This window comes from Pezoporus wallicus, unplaced genomic scaffold, assembly GCF_028554395.1.
Source record: "Pezoporus wallicus isolate ANWC-B61680 ecotype Strahan unplaced genomic scaffold, APGP_CSIRO_Pwel_v1 contig_3365, whole genome shotgun sequence".
NCBI classification, from domain to species: Eukaryota; Metazoa; Chordata; class Aves; order Psittaciformes; family Psittacidae; genus Pezoporus; species Pezoporus wallicus.
This window is the reverse complement of record NW_026640883.1, coordinates 2,512,010-2,538,271: the sequence shown is the minus strand read 5'-3', so window position 1 is coordinate 2,538,271 and position 26,262 is coordinate 2,512,010. Positions and strand designations below refer to the sequence as shown.

The 26,262-nt window shown below is 41.2% G+C and overlaps 1 protein-coding gene across 1 annotated transcript in view; it reads right to left on the bottom strand.

The window, feature by feature from the left end:
* Positions 1–26,262, bottom strand: part of SORCS3 (sortilin related VPS10 domain containing receptor 3) — a 297,645-nt gene that overhangs the window by 110,630 nt on the left and 160,753 nt on the right. The window lies entirely within an intron of this gene.

Genomic DNA, 26,262 nt, shown 5'->3' with positions numbered 1-26,262 from the left:
CTCAAAAGCAGGTTGGCTCTTCCAAACCTTTTCAAGCATTTTTGTGCTTCCTGATCTCAGCTGACAACACGTTCACTTTGGCTACCATATGACAAAGCTGGCAGTCCCCCTGGCTCTTTCAGCCCAACAGGAAGCAGGTGATTGATGACATGTAAATACCTAACATTAAACAGAATCAGGGACAAATTAGATCAGTTGACTATGATGTGATAGGTAGTGGCTCCATACTCAAGGTCATTTTATGGTGTTTATTACTTCTCTCTTCTGTGTGGGAAAGAAAAGGAAATTGCTCGTAATTTATGTCTTTTAAGTTCAGAAAAAGTTCTAAATTTTGAGATAAGTTAGAAATTAATCTGCTCATTTGTTAAACATTAAAGATAGTGAAGTAGCTCTTCTCGAAAGCCAAATCTGCAATATAATCATAATTTTGAGTCCTTCTGGCTAACAAATGGCACAGCTGTTCCATGCAACTCCACACTAAGTCTCAGACATAGGTTTACTTCATGCAGACTCTGTTTAATGCCAGAAACACCGTTCTCCCCATTCTCCATATAATTAGTTTACTACCCACAATCTACTCACTCATAATCAAAGCATATTTAAGCTCCTTTTCTTCAACTCTGAGAAAGTATGGTTCTTCAGAAAAAAAAAACAACAACTTTGAGAAATAACAACCCTGTTTTACAACTAGATCACAGAGGAATAAATAGCAGGCAGTGTTTGGAACAGGATTTCAAATAAATTTAATCTGAAATAAATTCTGGCTTAATAAAACAAGGTTTGATTGCAGCCTAAGGAGGTAGACAACAGAGCTGGAAAAGTTAAATGTTTGTAATATCCAAATTTAGGTCCTTAATGGGAAAACAATATCATTTGAGAAAAGGTTCTGCATTTGATTTGATTTTGAGTAACTGGATTTACAAGTCAGGGCAAGTCCATGTTCAGATTAGAAGGGTTCACAACCTAGCGATGTGTATTATGGCAAATTTATGATGGATGGCTAACTGTAACTGGGAAGATACACTATATGTGCTCACACTGAATATTAAAGTTTTCTGAATGGGCAGGATATTTGACCACAGAGCTTCCACCGCCACATCAGAGCTGGACCATAGAACAATTTACAGAGGTGATTGGAAAGGGCTGTTTGAGCAGTGTCCAAAGCCTGAGGCAGCCAATTAATTCTTACCATGTTTGTACTCAACTACACAACCAAACCACTGTATAGCTAGCAAAAGGAAACAAAAACTGAAATTCAGACCTCATCAATTATCTAATGCAACTGGTACGTGTAAAGACAAAAGACTCAGTCCTTTGCATTTGTGCCATGGGAAGCCCAGTTTCTGCCAATGACAGCTCAAGCTGAATAAGGCACATGAGGGGAAAAGAGTTGGAGGCAGATATCCTCCAATGTTCCTGTCAAAATGGGCTCCAGTTATGTAGACTTAATTCCAGACAACATTGATGGGCCTGTGGTAAGAAATATTAGGAAATATTCTGTGCCCCATGTTCTACCAGAGATCAGACATGATCTGAATTTCTGATTTGGCTGTAATTGGCACTGTCGCTAGATAAGGTAAGATACTGTACTAAAAGCCCACATTACCTGGGCTTCCTCTGCTTTGTTAGTCAGACAACCACAGTGATAGTTTAAAATAATAAAGTATAGAATCCTTTGACCAAAAAGGAATTATGTGTAGATACAAAATAAAGCTTAGACTGACTGATGGTAGAAGGATTAAATTGAACTTGTAACCTTTAGGTGATTTTGGATAAAGAGATAAGGAGGATATTATTCATTTCAAGAACATTTATTTATTTATTCACCTACTTATTCTAGGCATTCACTTTGAATTTTAACCAGATGATTGAGTCTTAAAGCTGTATAACAAAACAATTCCTGAAAGGTCTCTCTGGACCAGTTCACTTTTCTAGTATTATTTACAGATGCAAATGTTAATGTTGAATTACTAAATAAAATATACAAAAAAGCATTTTCTAATATGCATTAAAATTGAATACATATATATATATACACTTTCTGCTCATCTCCTTTAGAAGAGATAACAAATTTAGCAGCAAGTACAGCAGATTTCAATGGAAATTATTTTGGCCTAAGGTCTGAATACTAAGCAATGGAAAGAAATGAGGTTTGTTTGGTGCCAAGATCTTCCCTTTTTAAAGCCCTCCTCTGGCTCTTTAGAGATGAGTAATCTCCGGCATTTTCTCCTACCATAGCATTCTAACACATTGGTTCAAGAGGGATGGACTTAGTGTACCATGAGGGTGTACTGTGAGAGTATGCCTTTTCTGCAACCTCCTTATGTTATCTGACCTACTCTAATAAATGAAAAATTAAGACCATTATGAGTCTTTATGTTTGTATGGGCTGGTCTTGTGCCTTGATGGTGCTAGAGTCGTATGCAGAGGACTAGACTAAGGAGCAAAATCCAAAACCTGGCTCAAGGCAAGGGTGACAAAATCCATATTTTAACATGAACTCAGAAACCCACATCTACCACAGAGGCACCTCAGTAACACAGTCACAGCACTCAGTCAATCCCAGCAACCTCTGCAGCTATTTGAGCAGACAGGTACGAGGAGCCTCCTAAAAGCTAAGGTGCTTCTGAGAACAAACACATAATGTTCAAATTCCCTACTGAGCCCAGGTGAATGATGTTTATGTACCCTTGCAGCACGCAACAGGGTTTTTTACTAGGCATGAGTCTATAATCTGCTTGCCTGCAGACTGGCATGAGACAGTGCCACAGGGCAGATGGGATTCAGGAAAGTGAAGGGGTCAGCACTGCATGTCAAGTAAATCTAACTTTTAATGTGCTCTCAGGCATGAAGAAGCATCTAAATTATTACACTTAAAGTGTAAGTCCAGTCACACCAGCAGGATCCAAGAGCATCTCTGCTTTCACCCCTGGTTTTGGGGTCACATCAGTTCAGCAGTACAGGTGCAGTCTTTGAGAATGGGTACTGAGCACTGGGGACAATCTGCCTATACTCAGAACCTGCTTAGGCCTAACACTAAAAAAAGGCTGTACCATTCATGCTCGCAACATCTTGCGAAACAGTGCTAATCCGATTGTAGTTCTGCTTGATAACTGCAATAATGCACAAAGACTTCTCTAAACAAGCAACATATATCCTGCTTCTTTGGGTAATGAGGCAGGACTGTTAACAAGGAACATCAGGCCCAAAACTTTGTCTGACTACTCAGAAGAAAATGGGCAGTAATTAGGTAAAAGGTACTTCTGGCAGGGAGCAGCCAACCAACTCAAGAAACCCACTAACTCAAAAGAAGAGAAAGACTGAGCCTGCATGCCTGATTGCATGAGAAGTGAGAGGGACCTTTAACCAATAAGGGGTGGAATACTTATTAACAAGTTGTATCAATGGACAATAGTTTCTTTGTTTGTGAAAATGTGTAAAAGCTGAAAATTATAATTATCGGGATGCTTGATTTGTGAAGACTTCCACTGAGCACCCTGCATAGAATAAACAATGTCTCCTTTCTAGACTAGACTCTCTTTGTTTAGAAAGTGCCAAATCAGAAACACTATCAAGAAGGTAAATAGCAAATGTTTACCCAAACAGCATCACAATACTCCACACTCAAGGGTGGTAGCACCAGACTTATCACATCCACCAACACAGTCCTATGTTTTACCAAGAACACACAATTTGTGCGAGGAAAGACCTTGGCAACCTAAATGATACACAACTTTATTTCACCACAGGCCAGAACCTTAAGTCATGCTTGTCTTGCTCAGCACAACATTGAATCATAAGGATATTATATACCACAGGCAGATTGCTGCTTCTTCAAACTCTAAGAACACTTGCAACATTTTGCTTAACACTGGCATTCTTCCCAAGATAAGCAGCAAGCCCCTTGAAGAGGAAGTTTTATCCCTGATGTCAGACTTGCCACAGACATGTGCGACTGCCAGAAAGAGCTGGAAAGGAAGGAGTTATACACGCATGCATGCATGCACAGCACTGCATATGAAAAACATCCCCATGCTCTTGTAATTCTCCAGAACATATCATATTCTCAGGGTGACAGATCCTGCTGGCTTGCTTAGATGATCTTGTTTGGGGCTGGGTAATTTGTTTTGAGTGGTTTATTTTCGCAAAGAAAACTAGCAAAAAACCCCAAACAAAACAAAAGGATGCTTTTACTGAAGAAGACAACTTCCCTGAACTGGCACAGTGTGAGAAACTGGCCTGCTTATATCCCACTTACGGAAAGAGGGAAGAAGAATGAGCAATGAAGGAAAAACATAGAAACCATTGGAAGAAACTCAAACCCCTAATGTTAGTCATCAGTGTCTGAGCTGGTCACCAAGGCTCATTTTTCAGACAGGCAAGAAACAGGCTTGGGACAAAATTTCCATACTAAGATACACTTCTAAAATGTCTTACTATTTATGCCTTGGAAACCTCCATTTCTCTCCACAGATGATTCAGCTGAGATTGATTTCATGTTGGGTTCCCTGTTCTCAGGTTGACCCGCTCGGTCTTCATGGGGGAAGCAAGCAGAAGAATGAAGATTCAAGGCAAGCTGAAGAAAGGCCAAGCATACAGTGGCTTGGGTACACTTTACCACAGGAAGCAGCACACTGAAGATGTCATGTATAGATTGAAAAGCAATAGACAATGGACTAAAGAAATTCAGATGGATTTGATATTTATAGACTTCTGTGCTCAAAAACAGAAGAAGAATTAGGGCATCAGGAACATACATAAAAACCTTATATCCAAATAAACTCAAATACCCTTTGTAGCTATGAAATCAGGCCTAGTGGCCTGAGCAAATATCTGGTGAGAATCTCAATAGTTTCCTGTCTGGCAGCCAACCCTCGAGCACAAATAATGATGTCAGATAAAGTGAGGAAGAACACCTGGACTATATGCACTTTAAAGAACAATTCATCTATTAGAAGCAAAATTTTGCTTCCCCCAGAAAATACATCCAGCTGATGATGGAAAGATGTATTCATATTATTCCAGCAGTGTGAGAGTCAGCCTAGTGATAATAACTAGGCAGCAGCTGACACATGGTAGCATGATGGAAGAAGAAGGGCAAATTAGCCTGGCCTGCCATGTCCTCAGAAGAGCATGATCCCAAGCTGTAGCTTGGATTGCTTACATGAAAAGATGGCTCTGATCCCAGAAAAGCACAAAAGCAAACTAACACCTTCTCATCCAGAACTGGTGGGAAAAATCTACAAGATGTGTGGAGGGTTCCTGCCAAAAAAATCAAACTGTGACAGAAGAGAAATAAAATTAGGTCAACATTTCTGTAGGAAACTGGACTGAATGCAAGCAGGCTGCAAAGAGTAACTCAGAAAAGCAAGTCTGTTGCAGGGTCTTAAATTTTCTCTACAGAGGGAAAATGACCACGATCACTGGAAAAAAATTAGAGGCTTAGAAACAAAGTAGTAAACCACTCAGAAAACTGAAAGGTGTTTTCTTTACACTTCTGCGTTACTATAAAAGGAGAAAAAGGTGGCATCATTATCGTGTCAGAAAGTTCATTCCTAGAAGGAAAATGAACTGGAGGAAAAACTCCCAACACTTTTCAGCCCCAAAAGTATAGAACAGGGAAGCCAGGTCTGACAACTGCTAAAGACGACACATTACATGGAAGAAGACAGCCATACACAACTGCGTTGGGCTTGCATGACAAGGTTTTGGCAGTCTGGGGGGCTACAGGGGTGGCTTCTGTGAGAAGCTGCTAAAAGCTTCACTATGTCCAACAGAGCCAAAGCTAGCTCCAAGACAGACCCACTGCTGGCCAAAGCTGATCCTATCAGCAACAGCGGGAGCACTTCTGGGATAACGTGTAACAAGGGGGGAGAAAAAGCCCTGTGCAATGGCAGTCAGAGAGAGGACTGAGAATATGTGAGAGAAGAAACCCTTCAGGCACAAAAGTCAGTGAAGAAGGAGGGGGAAAAGGTTCTCCAAGTGCAAGATTCTGCTGCAGCCCATGGTGCAGGCCATGGTGAGTCAGGCTATGCCCCTGCAGCCCATGCAGGTCCATGGTTGAGCAGGTATCTACGTGCAGCCCATGAAGAGCCATATGCTGGAGCAGGGGTTGCCCAAAGGAAGCTGTGACCCTGTGGGAAACCTATGCTGGAGCTTTGGTGGGTACCCTGCTTTCAGCCAGGGTCAACCCACTACAGCACCAAATTCAAACTGCAGTGAAAATGTTTCAGGAGATGACAGCATTTTTTCTAAAGGCACATGGGGCAGCTGAACACTTCAGGAAAAACATTTTGCAAGATCTCGGAATGATATTCTGTGTAGAATACATGGATGGTCCTCATACCCTGCTGTAAAGCAAGATCTTTTTTCCACACCTAAAATTAGACTTAAGAAGGATTTAATAAGGTTGCCCTTACTCAGGGAAAAAAAAACACAAAAACAAAACAAAGGAGTCTGCACCATAGGAGATAACTACTCTAGCAAGTGAAAGGATATGAGTAATAATTGCATTTCTCCCTGTTCTTCTTTCATTTAAATCTAAAATTACACCTAACCCTTCTCAACCACTGTAAGGATACTCCTGACAGTCAGATCCATCTAGTTACTATTCTCTCCACTTGCGGAATTTAGACCAGAAATTCCAAGCTGACAACATACTCTTTTTTCCTGCTTTATTTTTTCATCATTTGAAGATGGTGTCTTTTTCCTCCAGGTCCAGCAGACACTATCTTCCTATAATTCCTTATTCATACAAATAAGTAATCAGATCCAAAATCCCCAAGGAATTCAACTTGGGATAGTAAACTCCTGAACAGCCAAGGCTGACTCAAACATTTCCATTCAATACCCACAACACACAAGCATTTGCCCTTACTAATTTTTTCATTTGAGATGGCAGAATATTGTGATTTTCCTACCTGTCATAGTCCCACATGCTAAATCCACTTGTGGAGACCCTCTACAACACTCCTGCAGCCATCAGTTGCCCTCAGCCACTGGTGTGACTTTGGGAGCAGAGCAGACAGTGAAATGTCACCAAAGCAGAGCAATAAAAGACAGATGACAGAATTGAGAAGAACTGGGTAAGAAGACAAACAGGACAGATTTCATGTAGCCATGAAGACAGCAGTCAGTACTACAGAAACATGTCCTATTTCTATACCACATCTTCTGTCCTAACCTTCCTCACCTATCTTCCATTCCTTCATTTTGGAGGAGAGATGGATACCCCTTGCCTTTCACAGCACCAGTGCAATGTTTAAGGTGTGGGATCTATGCAGCCCCCTATCTCAGCTGAGGCAGGACATGTTACTTGCAGCACAACAGGGCAGGACTCAAGTCTAACATGCCTCAGTTGGGTGGCTGAAACTGGGTCAGGAGCAACCCTTGCCATGGGAGCAGCTGTGTTACAGTAGAAGCGTTTCTGGACCTTTAGAAAAGAGAAAAAAGGGCTTCTCACTCTCTTGTTATATGCTGCTGGGAATCACAATTCAGGTAAGGCATCCTTGGCAGTTCCACGTGAAAGAACCTAAAAATAGATCCTTCTTCTCAAGCCAAAAGATTTGTGTAGCAGCTGGTGGAGCTGAGCTTAGGAGAAAAACCTCTACCAGCACTATATTTATGGGCTTTGTCTACACACAGCTGTAAAAACTAGTAATTGTAATGAAAACAAACGAACCAGTTTATCTCTCTGCTTTGATTTCCTTTACGGGCAATTAAAGGTTGGATCAACAGACCTCATTACAGCCCAAGGTTCTTCTCTAGGATGGTACAACCAGATTAGGCACGGAAAGAGAACACGTCCACAGACTGCCGCATGTCTGAAATTCACCAGAGCTGCTCATATACCTACGGACGTTGTAGAATAGAAAATTCACTGGAAATGGACTATTTTGATGAGAAATTGGTCTAGACATTAATTAAATACTAAATGCATTTTCATTATCTGTCTCAAAGAGGAAAAAAACATGTATCAGAAGCTGTGAGGTTCTATATGCATTTGAAAATCTAATAGTGAAATATTTTAGATGAGGACTGGCAAAAGTAGGTCTTCAAACAAAAAGAAACTCAGATTTCACACTACTGTTAAAGGAACCGGTCAGGTATCATCTGCACAAAGCCCAAACACTTTGGAAACACCCAGCTTCATGTTGTAACTGTACAGCTCAACCCAGATGTAACTTACAAAGAAACCTAGTTGTTTAAGACAGTGCACAGATATTATGTTTCATGGTTTCACACTGCAGTTTGCTTAAACCTGATGCTCAAAGCAAGACTTGCTGCTCTCCGCTTCTCCACTTCATCTCCAAGAAAAAGAAGAAAGCAGATTAAACTGGTGAAAAAAGTCCACTAAAAAAACATCATATTTCAATTTTCCTTAAGCCTAACTGGCACTGAGCATACCCAGTCAGAAATTTGCCATTTCTGCTGAGAGGACAGCATATCTTTTCCTTTTCTACCGTGTTGCTGGTTTGTAATGGAACAAGAAGTCCAGATACAGCTGCAACGGGAGCAGTGACATTAATGAGTGTAACTAAAGAAGTTAAGGCATGTTTCAGAGTCCTGGGTGAAAAATACCCTCTCTTTTTCCTACTTTCTCTCCAGCTCCAGATGTGCTGGAGTGGCTCAGAACGAAGGTGAAAAGTATTACTTTGAGGGTCTTTTTCTTAAACTGAAAATCTGGGGAAAACCATGTTTCACTTCAGTCAAAACACATTTCAATCATTTCTAAATAGTTTAGCTTTAGCAACTTGCAGTAAACATTATAAATAGAAATGCCATTTTGAGGGAAGGCTAACTTTTTTGATTGATTGTTTATTGCTTCATGACATTTTAAGCACTTCAAAATCATCTCTGTAGTCTTGGGAAGGGCTAAAGTTGAGCAATATGTTGGCACTGACCCCCTTCTGATTGGTGTTTTATTAACAAGCCTTATTAAAAATTACAGACATAAAGATGAAAAAAAAGCCCAACCCAACAGAAACCAAAAATCTCTACTTCCAGAGTCTGAGAAGAGATTGAGACGTAACAGATGAGGCAAGCAGCGTGCCATGCAGGGCGAGTTTTCCACATCTGCAGTGCAGAGCAGAGAGAATAGAAGGGGGCATGGATACAGAATAGGGATGGGAAGGACAACACTGGAACTGTAAAGAGATCAGAACAGGATGGAGGTGGCACAGTTGCCTCCTGCTATAAGGATCTACAAGGTGCAGCAGTATTTCTTTGACAGGCATCCAATAGGCTCGGACAGAGGCAGAGGAGGGTTGCAGGCTGTTCCTGTTGTCCCCAGGTGCTGCTTCACTCTCTTTATCCCTAGAATCAGCTCTTAAACAGTGACAAAAGATTGAATCAGCTCTAATGGCTGCTGACTTCTCTCCCCAAGCCAGGCTGGGCCCTTACCCAGCTTCTTTCCAGCTTAAAAGTCATTAGGCAGCTTTTGGTCTGAGGTCTGTACTAACCATGTAGATAGAGCCAACGGTGAGGTGCAGGTCACCCTTCACCAAGGATAAATGTGCCCTTGCAGCTCCAGAGGAAAATCTTGTTTGCTCCTGGGGACTCCACACTGCAGCCCTTTAAAAGCCCCTTCTTACACTCCCATCAATGCCTACACTCAAAGTTTAACAATAAGGGGAAATAAATGGGAACCACATGTCTAATAGCAATATTTATCATTCAAATGTGCTTTATTGTGTGATATATGCCTTTAATTACAGCGCAAGCATATGTGTACATTTGTTGCTATTACAGACAAATCTTTCATGTTTATTGAGCATAAGACTACAACGTGCAAAGCAGGAGAGGCTCAGACATTAGCCAAAGTGAGACATAAAAATACAATCACATGGTTGGCTCTTCCTCTTTTTCCTTTATAAACCCTGTGGCACTATCTGTAGGGTAACCTCTACATTATGCAGAACAGGATTTAATGGAAGAGCACTTTTTTCAGACTCGTGAAAGAAAGATTTCACACCACCAACCAACCTCCCAAATTCACGTAAGATTTTGTTGAGTTATTTCTTCATTTCTGAAATTATACACGTTTCTGAAAAAAACATTTCTGAAATTGTATACAAGGGCATTAATGAAAAGGGTTTGAAACTGCATTTAGAGCAGCATTTTATTCTGAGATGTAACTGTTGTTCATGTAACAAATTTCACATGGCTTGAAAGAAATAAATACAGTTTAGGCTCAAGCAGAACATGTAATTTTGGCAAAATTAAAGCAACATATTTTGCTCCAGGTTAAATCATATTTCAACACACATACCCACCCCTGCCATCCAATTCAGCTTCAATTTTCCATTCAGCAGTATTTTTACAGGCAAGGAATGTTATTCAAGACAGATTCCAAGTTATGGGACACATCACTTTTCAGACACTGGGCAGACACACACACCTAAAACTAATGTAGCTCACATAGGTGAAAATGCTGTAAAGTGAAGCTGCTCCCACTCTGGGTCAGCCCTGGCTGTTTTAGGTGTCCACCCTCCTCATACAGTTCTCATCTCCCTAGCTGAAGAGCAGCAAACTTCACAGGTCCTTAAGGCCTGCACCTCGCTTCTTACTGGTGGTGTGCAACTCTATTCCCTCATAAAGTCAGAGCAGTTTTACAAACTGTCCATATTCTTCCATTCCATTCACCTATGAGGATACTTTGCCCCCTCAGCCTGAAGCCATTTGTTTTGTCAGGGACTGACAAGACGAAAGGAGGGATCGTTGAAAATGTTTAGTGACCACCAACTCAAACCTTTCCTAAGAGAGGAACTCAGCTGGGATCTTGCCAGATTTTAAAAGCTGACAAATAGCTCTTGTCATCCTCAGGAAAAGTGAAGAAATTGCATTCCACTGGCTCATTGTGCCAAGCACATTTCCTATGAGCACCTAAAATCAGGGCAAGCAAAGGTTGAGCTACACAAAAGATACACTTTCTGATGACTGAGGAAGCTTGTGGCTGGGCACTGAATAAAGACAGGCTGCTCCAATTAATACACTCTGATTTCACCCCTCTCTGCTGGTAGAGATCATTGCAGCCTTTGTGTGCACACACACAGTAACAAAGCTGTGAAGCTGGAGGGGTTTGCTCTGCTCAGTGGCATTAGCACATCAACCCAGCAGGTTCATGAGCCAGGGCTATTTATTCAGTGCAGCTAAGCACTTTGCTCTCCATGGTACAGGTTTCACCCAGTCTGAGGCAAAGCTGTATACATTATGAAATGCATAACAGGCACAGGTGCCAGATAACTTGGGGAAAAGGTAATAACAGACGTGACCCAAGAAGAGGTTGAAGAGTTGAATGTGTAGAATTTCTCCAGGAATGGCAAAAAAGGAAGCACAGAACTGCCCACCTGTATGTGGGATAACACCAAGGAAATGGGAAGCTTTGAATCCCAGCATGAGTGAGAAGGCAGAGACATATATTTCTAATCCTTAGAAACCCTTCCTAGATACACTTCAAAACCAGATCAATACAAGCATTGCAAATACAATTTTTTAATCATTTCCTTTCCATTTTATTGCTGGTGTCTAATACTTCTCCTGGCAACATAGTCTGAATAGCCATATTCTCAGCTCCACCTATTAAGAGATCCATAAGTCAGGAAGGATGGCACAACTGGCATTTCACAGGATTCACTCTAGCTGGATTCTGCCACTTGGTATTACAATAGGCTTCTATGGGCTTCCAAAACATACTATGTTACTTCCCACTCTTTTGGTCATTGATATGCCCCCAGTTCCATCCAGAAAGGCTTCTGGGAAGCTACAGCGGACGAAAGTACATTTGCTGTATTCCTTAGGAAGTTCTGTGCTCCATACTGCCTGGGACCAAGGCCAGATACTGGACCAAATCAGCTCAGAGGAAGGCTCACCACAGTTAATGGGAGTCCCTCAAAAGAGAACACAGATGCTACCTACAGGATGACTACGACCGTGAAATAAATTCTATATGAAAAAAGATTATCAAAACAAGATAGAAAACTTCAGCTTCTGACAGTGTTGAAGATGCAGCTTTAGCAAATATCTCTTACCCAAACACCCTACCTCTTGTACCATCTTCTACAATTCATTCTTTTAGGCCATCTTCATTACCATGAGCTTGTCATATCCTATCCTATAATAAATCAAGAGAACTGCAATTTAAGATTAAATGGCCTGTACACATCTTGATTTGCTGGATGCTCAAGTGCCAAAGCAACCCTGCTTCTGCACGCCTGAACTCATAACATATTAAAGAAATTCAGAGCTTTCAGCCTCACTCTCCTACACCCCAGTCAATTCTAGTCTCCACCAGGGGCTCTGCTAGCTTGAAGAAGTTCTCCAGTACCATTCTTAAGATAAGACTCCTAAAATTCTGCGAGGTAATTCAGTTCAGCTCTAGCTAGCCAAAGTTCTCATTGGCCAGATTCCCTGGCAATTCATGCATTGACAACAGGCAGCTACTGAAGGGAAAAGCAAAGCCTGATTACACAGGCACCTATCTCTACACATACACAGCCAAGCCAGCGATCATATGTAGGAAGGGATTTCAGATCTGGGAAGCTCCAGTGGAATATCCTTTCCTTCATCCTGAACAGCAAGTGTTCTCATGGAAGACAAGAGGTGGTGTCCTCCCTGCACTTCACAGTGATTCAGCTCACCCAGGTCCAAATGTGCAAGGGAGAATGACAACACCACCCACGCCCAGCATGAAGGACAACATATGGATGGTTGCAGAAGAAACCCAAATGAACAGCATCATTGTAAATGCTCACCATCATCAGGAACAATTTAGCCTGACAGTTGTAGCAGAAACTGTCACTGCACTGAGGCATCACTGCCAGAAAAATCACCAAATGAGGAAGTCGCATGTTTGAGGGATCCCTTAGGGCTGCTGGGCATACACTGTTTACACTGCCATCTCTGATTCATCCATCACCCAGCTCCTGCAGTCAAACAGTGCAAAACTGTACCTTTGGAATAAATGAATCTGCAATTGCAGATCACATGAGGAAAAGGAAACTCAAACCTAACCTCTCTCAGCAGTATTCTAGGTTCCTAGGTATTATTCTGTGGTACCTATGTTTAAGCTATTTATCCCATTTAATTCCAACTCTAAGTACCTTCAACTCACTTTATGGAACAGAGTGCAGAAACACCCACCCACCCACTCCCCCAAACCCAACTATAAGTAAACCCAATCTAAGGTAACAACAAGTCACCAAACTTGATATAATATAGCTTTAATTCCTGAAGCTAACCAGTTTACAGTGATGGTACAGCATAATTTATTAGATCAGGGAAGGCTGCAGAGAAAAAGTAAAGCAGACTTCTGCATGCTGTCACTACAGAAAAAACATAACTCATGTATCTAGGAGAAATCAGACTCAATTTTGCAGCAGAACTTTCAGGCTTGTCATATTTGTGCCATTGGGTATGTGTGAATAACTTGTGTGGACTTGCACTGAGATCTGAGGAAACCAACTGGCCTGAAGCAAGTGCTGTGTTAGAGGACAAAACCAGAGTCCCTGTTTTAGCAGCAAAACTTTTGATGACATTATTGTTCCGCTACTATATAGCAGGGAAGTCCCCTTGGGTACAGTATATTCTGCTAACGTGTCATTTGTACGTGCTGTTATCTCTTGAACATTGCAAGTATAAAATGCTACTAAATCTACATTCAGACTGTTTATGATCACTGAGCCTCTGGCAGATATGAGATGCCCGAGGTAGGAGGCTGCAGGAAGGATCAGGTTTTACTCCTTTTGCATTACAGAATCCCAAGGATTTTCCATAAAACTTTAAGTTTTGTCATTTGTTTGTTTTACCAATTGTCCTTCTCTCAAAAACATCACACTTCATTTTGGTGCCTCAGTTCCTCCTTTTATCATACCCACAATACTTCAGATGTGCCAAAATTTTACTGCGTCATGCCCCAACTTTCAGTTTATAGCTACCCATGGTCCTATAAAAATCAATTGGGCACAAACCTAAAGAATTTCATTACACTGGAAGAACTTCTTGTAACTGCCACAAAACTGTTGTGGGTCTTCTATTGCAAAAATAGAACAGGCACACAAGCGTGTGCATATGCCATGCAAAGAGGCCGCCAGTCTTCTTTCAGACAACCTGTGTGGAAGACCAGGTTGAAATAAGAACCAAAATGCAACTGAAGATGTGCAGCATTTGTAACAATTAATAAAGATCTCTCTTAGAAGCATACATGGCCTGCAGCAGAACAGTGTTACAATCAGGACATTATTAAAATCTTGAATTTCCACCCCCACCCCCCCTTTTTTTTTACAGATAAAGCTTCAAGTTTTATTAATTTTGAGGAAACATTTGAAAAATTATCCCCAAGCTGTCCTCAGTCAAACAAGCATCAAGAAAGATTTAAGAGAGGACAACTGAAATTATTCAAACACCTTCCTGACGTTTTTTTTTTCTGCCAAACTCATGACTTTCGAGGGATCAATTCATGACTTCTAAAAGTTTGGAATTTCTAGCTTTGAGGTGCTAGAGCAGAAATACAGTCACTGGCCTCCTTTTTCACCACTAAGGCAATGAGCATGAAAAGCTGAAACACGCAAGTTACCATTGAGCGGATGGATATTTGAATCATCCATGCCTACTCTGGGGACAAAGGATTTGCAGCTTTTCCTCTGGCACCTTTATTCCCCAGAATAATATTGATCACATGCAGTTTTTATCAGAAGAAAAAAAAAGGGAGGGGAGAAAAGAGTTAATTTTCATTGTCAAAGTTGAACAATGGAAACAAATAGTTGCCTTAACATGAGCAATAACTTGCACAAAGGCAGAGCCCAGAGACTCCGCATCACTCAGCAGGTAGGCTTTGGGGAAAAAAGCCCTGTACACTGGAAGGAGTAAACAACATCTTGTTTTCTGCGAGAACAGAATACCATACGTGTTTTCAGGCCAGATCCTCCAGTGATGTAAACCAGCATTTCCCTGCTAAAATCAATGGGCTCATACTGGATTTCAGCTGCTACACATGTGACCGCACACATCTTTTGTTAACCAGCTCAGGTGTGCTGTTACATGATAACATGATCCATTTCCCTGCTGAAGTCAAGCCCTGGAGACAGGGATGGTTTGCACGGATTCAAAAAGGGGAGCCAGGAGAGGGGAGAGAGAAACCTATTTGCAAGGGGAAATCTGAGACAAAACTAGGGCCCCATACCAGCTTGCAGTGGTATAGACATCTATTTTACACAATAGCCACTAGATTATTTGAAATTAAATGCATAAGGTTTTTAGTATACTGCTGTGCTACGATATGAAAGAAGGGCTGTCTTTGCCCTGTGGCACATTTGCAACTACAGCACTTGCTGATGTGAAATTCCTACATGGGGTCCCCATCCCAACCCCACCAGAAATTCTGCTACAGCCAGAAACCTGAGGAGAAGTTAGGTTGTAAAGAGAGTGACAATTCTATAGGGCCACCTGAGCCAGTGGAAAAGAAAGCAGAACATGATTTTGGAATTCTGGATAACGTTGCAGCTCTGCCACTGGTTAGCTGGCTAACCCTGCAGAGCTCACTCCATCTTCCTGTGCTTCAATTTCCCTTCAGCCCCTCTTACCGCCTAATTTACTCTGCCACTGTGTTGACAACCATGAAGCTGTGATTTCTGAGCCAATTAAATACCCCTTGCATGACAGTGGTAGGTAACATGACCAGAACATGACTGTGGTAACACTGGAACTGCTGGATAAACCAGATGGTTCCTCCTGATCATGGCACACACGGCACACCTACTAAGAACTGATGGTGAAAAAAACACCAGAGCATCCTGGGATTTACAAAATCTAGCTATGCTTCACAGAAGAGTGGTGGAGAAGAAATATCAGCTCCTGCCTGCTCCTTTTCTGGTGGTTTTTTTTTAGTTCTCAGATACGCATCTCTCAGTCGTATAGAAAGATTTTGATAAGATATAACAACAGTGTCCTGTTAAATGGATGTGACATGCCCAGCAGGAAAGCACTGAGCAGATATTGCCATCATAGGAAAAGACCCTCAGAGAAATCAGGTCACAGATGCTCTGTGTGGTCTAGGGTCAGCTCATAGGATATGACGACCTGACTGGCTGCACATCCTCAATTGCAATGGAAAGCATAGCTATAAGAGCAGCTAGAAGTAAAAGAGCAGCAAAGGCTTTGGTTCTTGGCATTGTCAACCACATCCAAGACTGTCAGAATCAGGACTGTGCACTTCCTAAAAGCTTCCATTCCTGGGTGATTCTCATGCTCCCTTCCCAAGTATTAGCATCTTTTTTCAGTTTATACAAATATGCCAGAGGTTCAGCAGCTGCTAACAGGAACCTGAAACACCCTGATTTAGGGGCAGAACTGAGGTCAAGGGACAGCTTGCTGCCTCCCAGGCTTGCTGTTGCTGCTCCGACTGTGAGCTCCCAGTCTGACACATGGAAACGCATTCCTCAGGAAGCACCCTCACAGACTGTCCCTGTTCTTGGTTCTTGATGAAGTAACAAAGAGGCATGTGCAAGTGCTTGCATGGGAGGGAGGACTGTACCTTTACTTCTCGGCATCATCAATCCAGTTGGCTGCCTCAAGGACACTGGTGTATCTCATTCCAGTCATCTGTCTTTGAGGACATTAAAGATGAAAGTATCGTCTTAAATAGCCCACTGCCATTCTAGTGTGTAATACTTCCAAACAGTGAGGTCTTGTATTGTCAAGGCAATGTGCAAATACTAATTAATGCCACCATTAGCCAGACAGAAAAAACAGTCCCTGTCAGGCAGGCTTCCAACAGTTCTCAGCTGCCTGAATCACTGACATTAATGGAAGCTGCTGGGTCCCAAATCCTTCTGGATAAAGCATGACTTTTCTTGGTTAACAAAACGTAACAGCTTCTTAATCAACATCTTCCAGAAAGCACTCTGGATCCAAGGGAATTAAATAGTGTCCCTCTGTATTGAAATCTACATGCCTACAGTCATACTTTCAGGTGCTGGCAGATCCATCTTCCCCAAGGTACAGCTTTAACATCCTGAAGCATTAATGAAAGCTAAGAGACCAGAAAAACCCAAGAGAGTGTAATTACCTAAAATCCCAGCACTAAAAGCCCATACATGACTTGTATGTCATTGCAGGCACTTTTCAATAGTGAAAGCCTGTCTTTGAAACCACTTCAAACCCTAATGTGTAAAAGCTTCCATACTTACAATAGGCCTTAATCTACAAAAGCATTCATGCATAATCTTAATATTAGGCCCAGCTAAACCAACTGGCCACTCTGAGGTCAGGGTTGCCTTTTTTTCTATTAAGTTCTACATTTTACAAGTAGTGCTATTCCAAATTAAAATTTCATTGCAATTCATACATGTTTATGTTAATTTTCACGGGCTCCTCTCTGTTAATTTAGCTGTGATATTATGGGCAAAATTAATCCTGTTGTTTTTAGGCCTGCAATAGTGGCATTTCTAAACTCAAGGACCACGCTGAGTCAGTGTAATGAGAAGGGAAAGGTACCAGGCTGAAACTTTCCATGGTCAGCTGACATCTGAGTGGAGTCAACAGCTGAATTGTGCTCTTTCTTCAGCTGAAAGTGATATCATCTATAATGTTGCCATCAAGCCAGGGAAATACTGAGACAGAGCTTTGAAAAGTAATATGGAAGGCAAAGAAAAAAGGAAAAAAATAGAGAAAGAAAAGTAAAAAAAGGCCAACAAAACCCTTCTGAATTCATCTGATTTCATTGAAGCAGCCTGGTAGGTAACTCATATCTACTCAAATGAATTCTGATAAGATAAACAAAACATTGGGAATTCCATCTTTGCTTGCACATCATGCTTGTTCTTTCCTCCAAGGCAGGGGTCATTATAACCTGCAGGCACAATAGCAGGAACCAGAAACTTAATGCTTTTTGTTGCTTTGATCATATTTGAATCATATCCCATATAATCTATTTTGCACACATCGAGACAGCAGAGTTGGTTTCAAGTCCCCTAATCCCAGGTAATATAAGAAATACTTACATTTCAGCAAAAGAAATTACTTCCTTGGCAGTCAGTGGAGGCCTAGTCAATACAAATGAGTCTAAGGTATGATTTACCTCATCCTAAAACAGTCACCTACATTTGCTTCCAGAGATCAATCAACACCATTCAGGAGATCACCACCAACTACTCTGTGCAGCCACGGCACCCAATATAGGTACACATTGCTACATTTTAGATCTTTACAGTCAGGCAAAATAAATCATGCCCCAAGTGTTCTTATTCCTCAACCTCCTTCATTCCTTCACATTTATTCCTATCTGGTATATTTATAACCACCTCTCACCCCATTTAGGCTCAAGATAAAATCAATACACAGCCATGATTTAGCATGGCCAAGGAATAAACCACAGAAACCCTGGTTTGTTACACAATAAAATAGGTTGCTTCAGGAGAAGAGAATATTTAAACATCAAATGTGTCTCGCTCCATTTATCTCTGTATTTTCCTTTTCAACGTAAAACCTGTTCATGAAGTATCTATAACATAAATAAAAAGTAATGGGAAAGTCTGTTCTACCTAAATCAAGTTTCATGAGCAGTTACTTTCTTTTGCCACCACATATCAACACAAGCCCAAAGTTCACTATTTTGCTAGGACAAAATTCATAGAGCCAGGGTTACATAATTTAATTTCTCATCTCCTATTAAAACTGCCAGGCTTACCATAATCAGAATGATAAATGCAGAGTCATACGTCTTCTTCCCTACAGTAATGCCCATCAATACTTCAAATGCAAACAATTGTGACATTTGACTTTATAAAAATTACCTGCTGCACCAACACCACTTAATTAAATCATTTTAAAACTGCTTTTGTTACACTTAATGAATGATATATTATACTGCAATGAAACATGCAGCAATACAAATACTTCACAATGCTAACAATTAAGGCTCACTTCACTTATGGCAATTGACAACACAAGTACTCCACTTCATTCAGTTTGTGCATTCCAAATGAACTGGTTAGCGAAAAGAGCGCTTCTTTGCTAATGAGTTTTGTAATCAAGGCATCTATTTTAATTTCAAATTGGCTAGATTGGGGGAAATTGCTGAACTAAATGACTGGTTCTAATTAGGATTATAAAAATATTCATCATGCAGCAGAATTAGTGCAAGGTCTTGATTTCCCTACATCTGCATATAGCTTAAGAGTGGAAAAAAAAAACAACAAAAAACCCTCCTGATAAATTGTCTTCCTTTTAATGAATTGAACAAACACTATATCTGTTTCAGTCGTCCTTTCATTTAAAGGCACTGATACATATTCATGATTTGTAAATGAAGTTAAGTGATTTTGATTCTTCAGTTCATTACCATATTGAAGAAGAGACTTCTGTAAATTACTCTTAAATATTCCCAATCTCAAGGGTTTAGTAGGGTTTTTGGTTTCTTTTTTGCTTGTGGGTTTTTTTTTTGTTGTGTTTTTTTTTTTAACTTAACTAACATTTCAGTTATCTGTTTGATAGAGCCCTGCCTGCCTGGGAGAGCTGCCGGCAGGTGGCTTGTCCAGAGACAGACACATGATATGTTTGTAGAACCTGATGTTCTCAGAAGAGCATTCAAAAGGCAGAGAGATGAAAGGCTTATTTGTGGTTAAGTCATGGGAACAGAACTCTATCTGGGTTCAGTTTCTGACTTTGTTCTAGTCCTCAGTGGTAGTTAGGCAATGAAACACTTTAATGACCTGTGCCTGAATACACTATGGATACGCCAGGGACAATGCTTTGTCTGTCAGCTTCACGTTTAATTGTAAGTTCTCTGGGGCAGGGATCGCTTTTGTGTGAATGTGTAATATAATGGACCAGCCAGTATGGTAAGGATTTCTATGAGCAGTTACTGTAATATGGCCTGTATTAAACACAAAACACTAAGTGTTTCTTTACAGCTTGGTAACATCCTCACTTTATTTCATTCATCAGCATGATAGGCTTATAAGAGTAATTGTTATTATGTCAGCTTCCTCTATTTCTTTTCCCTTTAGGTGAAGAAAAGAATGAGATAGCTGTGCCTCCAGCTTCACACTGCAGGGTGCTCAAATGTCAAGTGACTGGCATAAGATAAATTTGAAAGCTGAGTATTTTATCCATAGGACTGGAACCATAGTCATAGTGCTCTTCAGATATCAATGAGCCATGATGAGAAATCAGCCCCAGTGTGGTCTCTCACATCATACAACAAAATGGCGATTCTACCATGAGGATTCACACAGAATCTGCTTATTTTCCTTGTTAAATATAACGTTCACATCTTCCTAAGAAAAGCTGAGTTTTTCCCAAGAGGTGCAGTCTCAGGCTGCTGCTGAGAAGGAGAGATTGCTCACACTACTGAAAACTACAGTTACATTTCAGTTCGAGGACCAGGACTGCTGCTGAGAACCAAGTGACAGATCTGGATGTCTGCTGATGTATATCAAAATGAGATGTTAGCCAGCCACCTCTCTTCATCACCTCCTTATCTCAGTTCCTAAGGAAAGAAAACCTAGAGGCCTGGACTGGAGTCATGTCTCACTTTGGACATGCAGCAGTACACACTGTTTAATTTCAGCATGATTGCAGTATGCAGTTGCTATCTTAGAATCACACTGTCCAGCATTAGGAGTTCCAACTCAAAGTGCAATATCCTCACCTGAACACAACCCTGAAGTCTTCAAGTGCCTGGGTTTCCATAAGAGGCACAGAAATATCTGAGACTGGGGCTGAGACACGTGCTGGGAATGAAGGAGAATACAATTCCCTAGTGTGTGCTAAAGAAGCTGAGCAGAGCAGGTGGAGGAGCTAAGCCTGAAACCCCACAGCGCTGGCTCCCCTTGAGACACAAGGACCAAGGGTCCTTCAGGGCATTGAGGGGTCTCTTAATGGCCCAGCTCAGTGACCTACCAAGACAGGAAAGGAAGAGATGACGAGTTGTTTTTTTCTCCCTGTGTGCATATATAGAGGTCTGGCTTTATTCTATGTAACAACTCCTCACAAGGAGCCACATGGAGAGGACAAGAGGCAATAGGTGTAAGTTGCAACAGAACAGGTTGCATCTAAGAAATGTTTCATTATAAAAGGTTTCATCATAAGAAGACTTTTTTACACTGAGATCAACCATTGGAACCTCCTCTGCAGGGATGTACTGGAGTTCCCTTACTGGAGGCTTTCAAGACACGACTGCACAGGGTGCTAGGTTCCCCTTCCCACAAAGGTGGACCAGACAATCTTTTGAGATCACTTCCAACCCGGGCTGTTCCATGAGTCTATGAAACCAGCTCATCACAAAGTATTCCAGACAAAGATGGATGACTGCCATACAGTGCCTAAAATGGACAAGTGATAACGTTTGAAGAAGAACATGAACCTAGCCTTGTCCTCCTCTCAGCAAGTCCCACTGGATTTCTTTGGCAGCACCCTACCCAACCAGACAGTGTCCAAAAACCCCCACCCAAAACCAACAAACAAAACTAACATCCCACCCTTAGCTGTCTAACTGTCCTATGTCTAACTGTTTAACAACTGTCCAATGGCATACTTGGAGCCTGTGCGCAAACTCCAGGGGAGAATTCTGCCTGACGGCAGAGTGGCATTAGCTTTGTGGCTCTGCCTCTGGCTGCGTCCATTAAAAAACCAATTTTCCAAGTAGTCCCAGTGTTATCTATGATTCTTTCTGATAAATTCAGCAGTGTCTGTGACGTGCACCACATTCAATTTTCAGATCATAACTTGCCACATCTCCAACACTGAAGGAATCTCCCCAGTCAGACCTGATACTGTCTGCCAGGTGGAACTTGGTAATACAGCACACTGCTATCCTGCACATTTTATTTACTGTCTCATTCAAAGAGATAATAAGACACCCACTTTCTCTTGTTCACTTCCTGCTGAAGATTAAGCCCTATGGAGGGAGAAGCCACTGACTGCCAAACTTCTTGTTTAACCAATGTTCTCAAATTTGTAATGGTGTGCCTGGGGAATTTAAATGGGTGTGTTACTGAATTACTCAGTCTCTCACCTATTCCCAGCAGGTTCCCAACCACAGTTTGGAGTGTAATTAATAGGTGAAACTGCATCTCTTCATATTTTAGTTTTTTCTCTTAAAAATAGTGATTTGAAATATTTTAAATATTTCCTTCCCTATTTCCCTAATATTTTCTTTTTTTTTTTTAAATTATCCTTCAACCAGATATTCACACTAGAGAGTTGTGCTTGTTTCTCTGAAGGAAGCTTCAATGTCATTCAGAGAGAGCTTCCACGGAGCTGCAAACTCCTCTCCGTTCCCACCTCCAGACTGATTCCCATTCCCCAGAGGAATGGGGCATGGAAAGTTGAGCTTATTAAGAACAAGTTGTTTTCTTCGATAAATTATATAAGTGATCATGCACTTGAAATATTAGTATCAGAAATGCAAGACCAATTCAAGATCTTAATCCACTATGAATGGCAGCAGTGAAAACTATACCTCATGTGCATGCTGGTAGACCCCAAGCTTTCATAGCACTCTGTAAAAGCAGTTCCCAATACTCTCCAAAGGAGAATATCACACCTTTTTCATATGCTCATATGCTTCATATGCTCCCCTTCCCATCACACTTTGACACATGGATCATTTTCTGCAAAAACTTGGGAAAAAAATGGAGGATGAAGACCCAGTTTCCTTTGTATTAGTTCATATATCCAAGTGCCACTATGGACAATACTACTGAGACCCAGGCCAAACTTGCAGCAAAACTGGCTATAACGTTTACATACTGTCCACCTTCTGTCAAAGGCCACATAGGGCCATTAACAGAACCAATATGTGCACACATCAGATTGCACTATTTTATCAATAGAGTAGATACACACAAAGCTACCAGGAGAAGATCCAAGATTTTCAACTCACAGGATGCAATTAATCTCCCAGGGTCTGATAACTGCACAATGTGACATGGCTGCTCAGCAGGGAGTACTACAACCACCCATATCCTGCAAAAAATTGTCCTATCTATGCTTTGTATGTTGTGAGAAGACATTAGGGTATGAAGTTGCTTTAAGTTCATTCCCACACAAACAGATTTCTTGGCTCAGCCATGCTGCATTTATTTGATAGTACAAAAGAGCTAGCAAGGCACAAGAGGGTCATAATTGGCTCCAAAAATTAAGAACAGTAATGACATGTTGTATCGACTCAAATTGAGTAAGCATCCCTCAGTAACTCTTTGGATACTCCAAAGAGAGAACAAATGGTGCTGGCTCCGGTTTGTGCTTAAATGAATGAAGTAACCAATAGCCACACAGGAAAAAATCTTTCAGAAAGCCTGCTAAGATCCATCCCCCTCATTCAACCTACTGTGTTGCTCCTCAAGGAATAGCCACAAGGAGGAAAAACAGGGACAAAACTCATGTGGGAGTGTTAATAAAAGATTTGGGGACTGAACTGGTGCTGTATTCAATTACTTCAGTTGATGGGTCTGTAGTGATGGGACAAGGGGTAATGGGTTAAAACTGAAACAGCGGAAGTTTATATTAGATATAAAGAAGAAGTTCTTTACTGCGAGGGTGGTGAGGCACTGGAATGGGTTGCCCAGGGAAGCTGTGAATGCTCCATCCCTGGCAGTGTGCAAGGTCAGGTTGGACAGAGACTTGGGTGACATGGTTTAGTGTGAGGTGTCCCTGTTCATGGCAGGGGTGCTGGAACTGGATGATCTTAAGGTCCTTTCCAACCCTAACCCTTCTATGATTCTATGGAAAAGATAATTTGTCAGAAAGACTTTGGCTTTTTCAGCTATGAAGTTAATCATAGAATCATAGAATAGTTTGGGTTGGAAAGGACCAGATACTAATCTGGAAGTTATTTTGCAATCTAAAAAATGAAATTAAATTTGAAAACTTTTTTACACATTCACAGTTACGAGAGGATGAGTTACATCTGCCCTTAACAGTTCCTACTCCTGGGGGTCAAACGCTATGCACTGAATTTGTTTTCAGAGTTATTTACATTTTTAAATCAGCCTCTGAAGTAGTCAGTACAGACTTTAAAGGTCTAATACACTTTTAAATCTTAGAGAGGTGGAAGCTTGTGGTCTTCCACCACTGAATATACAGCAAACATACAACATGACTTTCATCAGCACCTTCCTTGTCACAGTATCTGTGAATTAACATTACCTACAGGTTACAGACTAATGATGAGCTTTCTATTTTGTTGTCCTTTCATGCATTAAATCCAAATTGGTTTGGAGTAGTTGTATCCCAAAAACCTGGATACATGAAGTGAGAAAGCAAACACTACTTGATCCAACACCACCTTGTGCCATGTGACTTCACAGGAAAATAGGCACAAAACCAAAGTGGAGTACCAGCAGAACTAGGATGCAGTTGGAGAATTAGCCCCTGACAACAGCATGGCATCTCTTTGGATACCCTTTTCACAACTGCAGAGCACTACTTCAGCCTCTCTAGCCACTTATTTTAAGAGCACTTGATTTCTGTCTTCTGAGCAGCAGCAGAGAGCAAATGATCATGGCATGATCCCATGATTACAGTGAGGAGATAGGGCATGGAGTAGCAATGTGGGAAGGTGTGAGATCCAGATCTGGCTTCTAGAGGAAAAGAGAGGAGAACAACCACAACAATCTTAAGAAGATGGACAAGACCTGATGAAGCTACTGAAGGATTTAGGATTTTTAGCCTAAAAGATATTTCCTTCTTGTAGTTGGCCTAATCCCCATCTAACAGAAGGTCATGGCTGACTGCTGATTCCCACTCAGCTGTAGCAGTACTCCTGTTTCCAGACAAACAGAAATGTATTACACTGGTCTCTTAGAAGACTTCATCTGGGGACTTCACATAGCACCTCTGTCACAGCCCACAGCATTGCCTTTGCACTCTAACAGCACTGCCCATTATCTCAGTGTCAACTGTAACTGCAGTGAAGCTGCATGATCCTGAGCCAGAGTGACAATTCTTTTACAGCTGTAAGCCAAGATGTCATTGAGCACAATCTATATACCTGGGTTCTGCCAAGGAAACACTTCAACTGGGAAAAGCACTGCCTCCACGGTTCTCAAGGGCCAACTTGCAACCAGCACTTGAGGCTATGTTTCTGAACACTGACGAAAAGCAGCATAAGTGGCCCCGAATGCAAAGGCAGACATGAAATCAAAGCCTGAATTTTGCATTTCTCCACTTCTATTTGGCCAACAAGCTGCAGAGCACCTCATCTTTGCACTGTGGACAATTTTTTTCAGTTCCTGGGAAAAAAGGCAAGAATCCTCAAAGTGTTTCTAACTCAGTTTATTTTTATTGGCTCTTTTCTAACCAAAAGAGAACAGTTGAGGTGGGCACACAGATGCATAAGTTTGAAGAAGCAGAAGCAAAAATGCTCCTGAGCCATTATTGCTGTCCTGGACCAGGGGAGCATAATTACAACCTCACAGTCAAGTGTGAGCACAGATTTTGTATTTTGATTCTTCCTCCCAGTGGCTAACATGTCATAAAAAGACTACAAATCACTGGAAACACAAGTATAGTGTTTCAGCCCAAAAGCAGATGCCCCGCAATCACTACAGCTCTATCTCTTCACAAATGCATACTCAGCATGTCATTTTTGGCTTCTCACATCCATGAGCACCTCATCAGATGTCTGTTTCTTTCAGGGCTCTCTTTTTACAAATACCAGTTCCATTTAAAATCTTTACCTCAAGTCTGAAAATAGCATCAAACCATTCCATGACATCAAATGAATAAATTGGTCTTTCTAGCCTACTTCAAGGCTGTTACACTGTACATCTGAATGCACAAAACTATTTAACATTTGACTAACTCCTTCATACCGTAAGGATCTGATACTATGAAAGGAGTGTATTTTCAATAGGTTTGTGCTTGCAAACGTCACTCAAGCATCATCAGTAGCTTAGCAGCAAACTATCTGATGCCTGCCATAGCATTCTGTTAACAAATAGATGGAAAGGTTGCATTGGGAATTACAGCAGTAGGAGATTATTTGATTATACTCTCAGTAACTACTTGGGTAAAGACTTTCACTAGCCTTTCAAAGGAAATTCTGTCAAATACAAGAGGCACAATATTTTAGGTGTATTGTCCTTATAGCTGGGATGTGAGACTGACTAGTTTAGAAAACTTCAAGAGTCACCGTAGGAATTGAAAGTCCCACCCACAAAACACACACATTTGACACATTAATGCATGCATTGGGTTTGCAGGGCAAGGTTTTGGGTAGCAGCTAGGGCAACAGGGGTGACCTCTGTGAGAAGCTGTTAG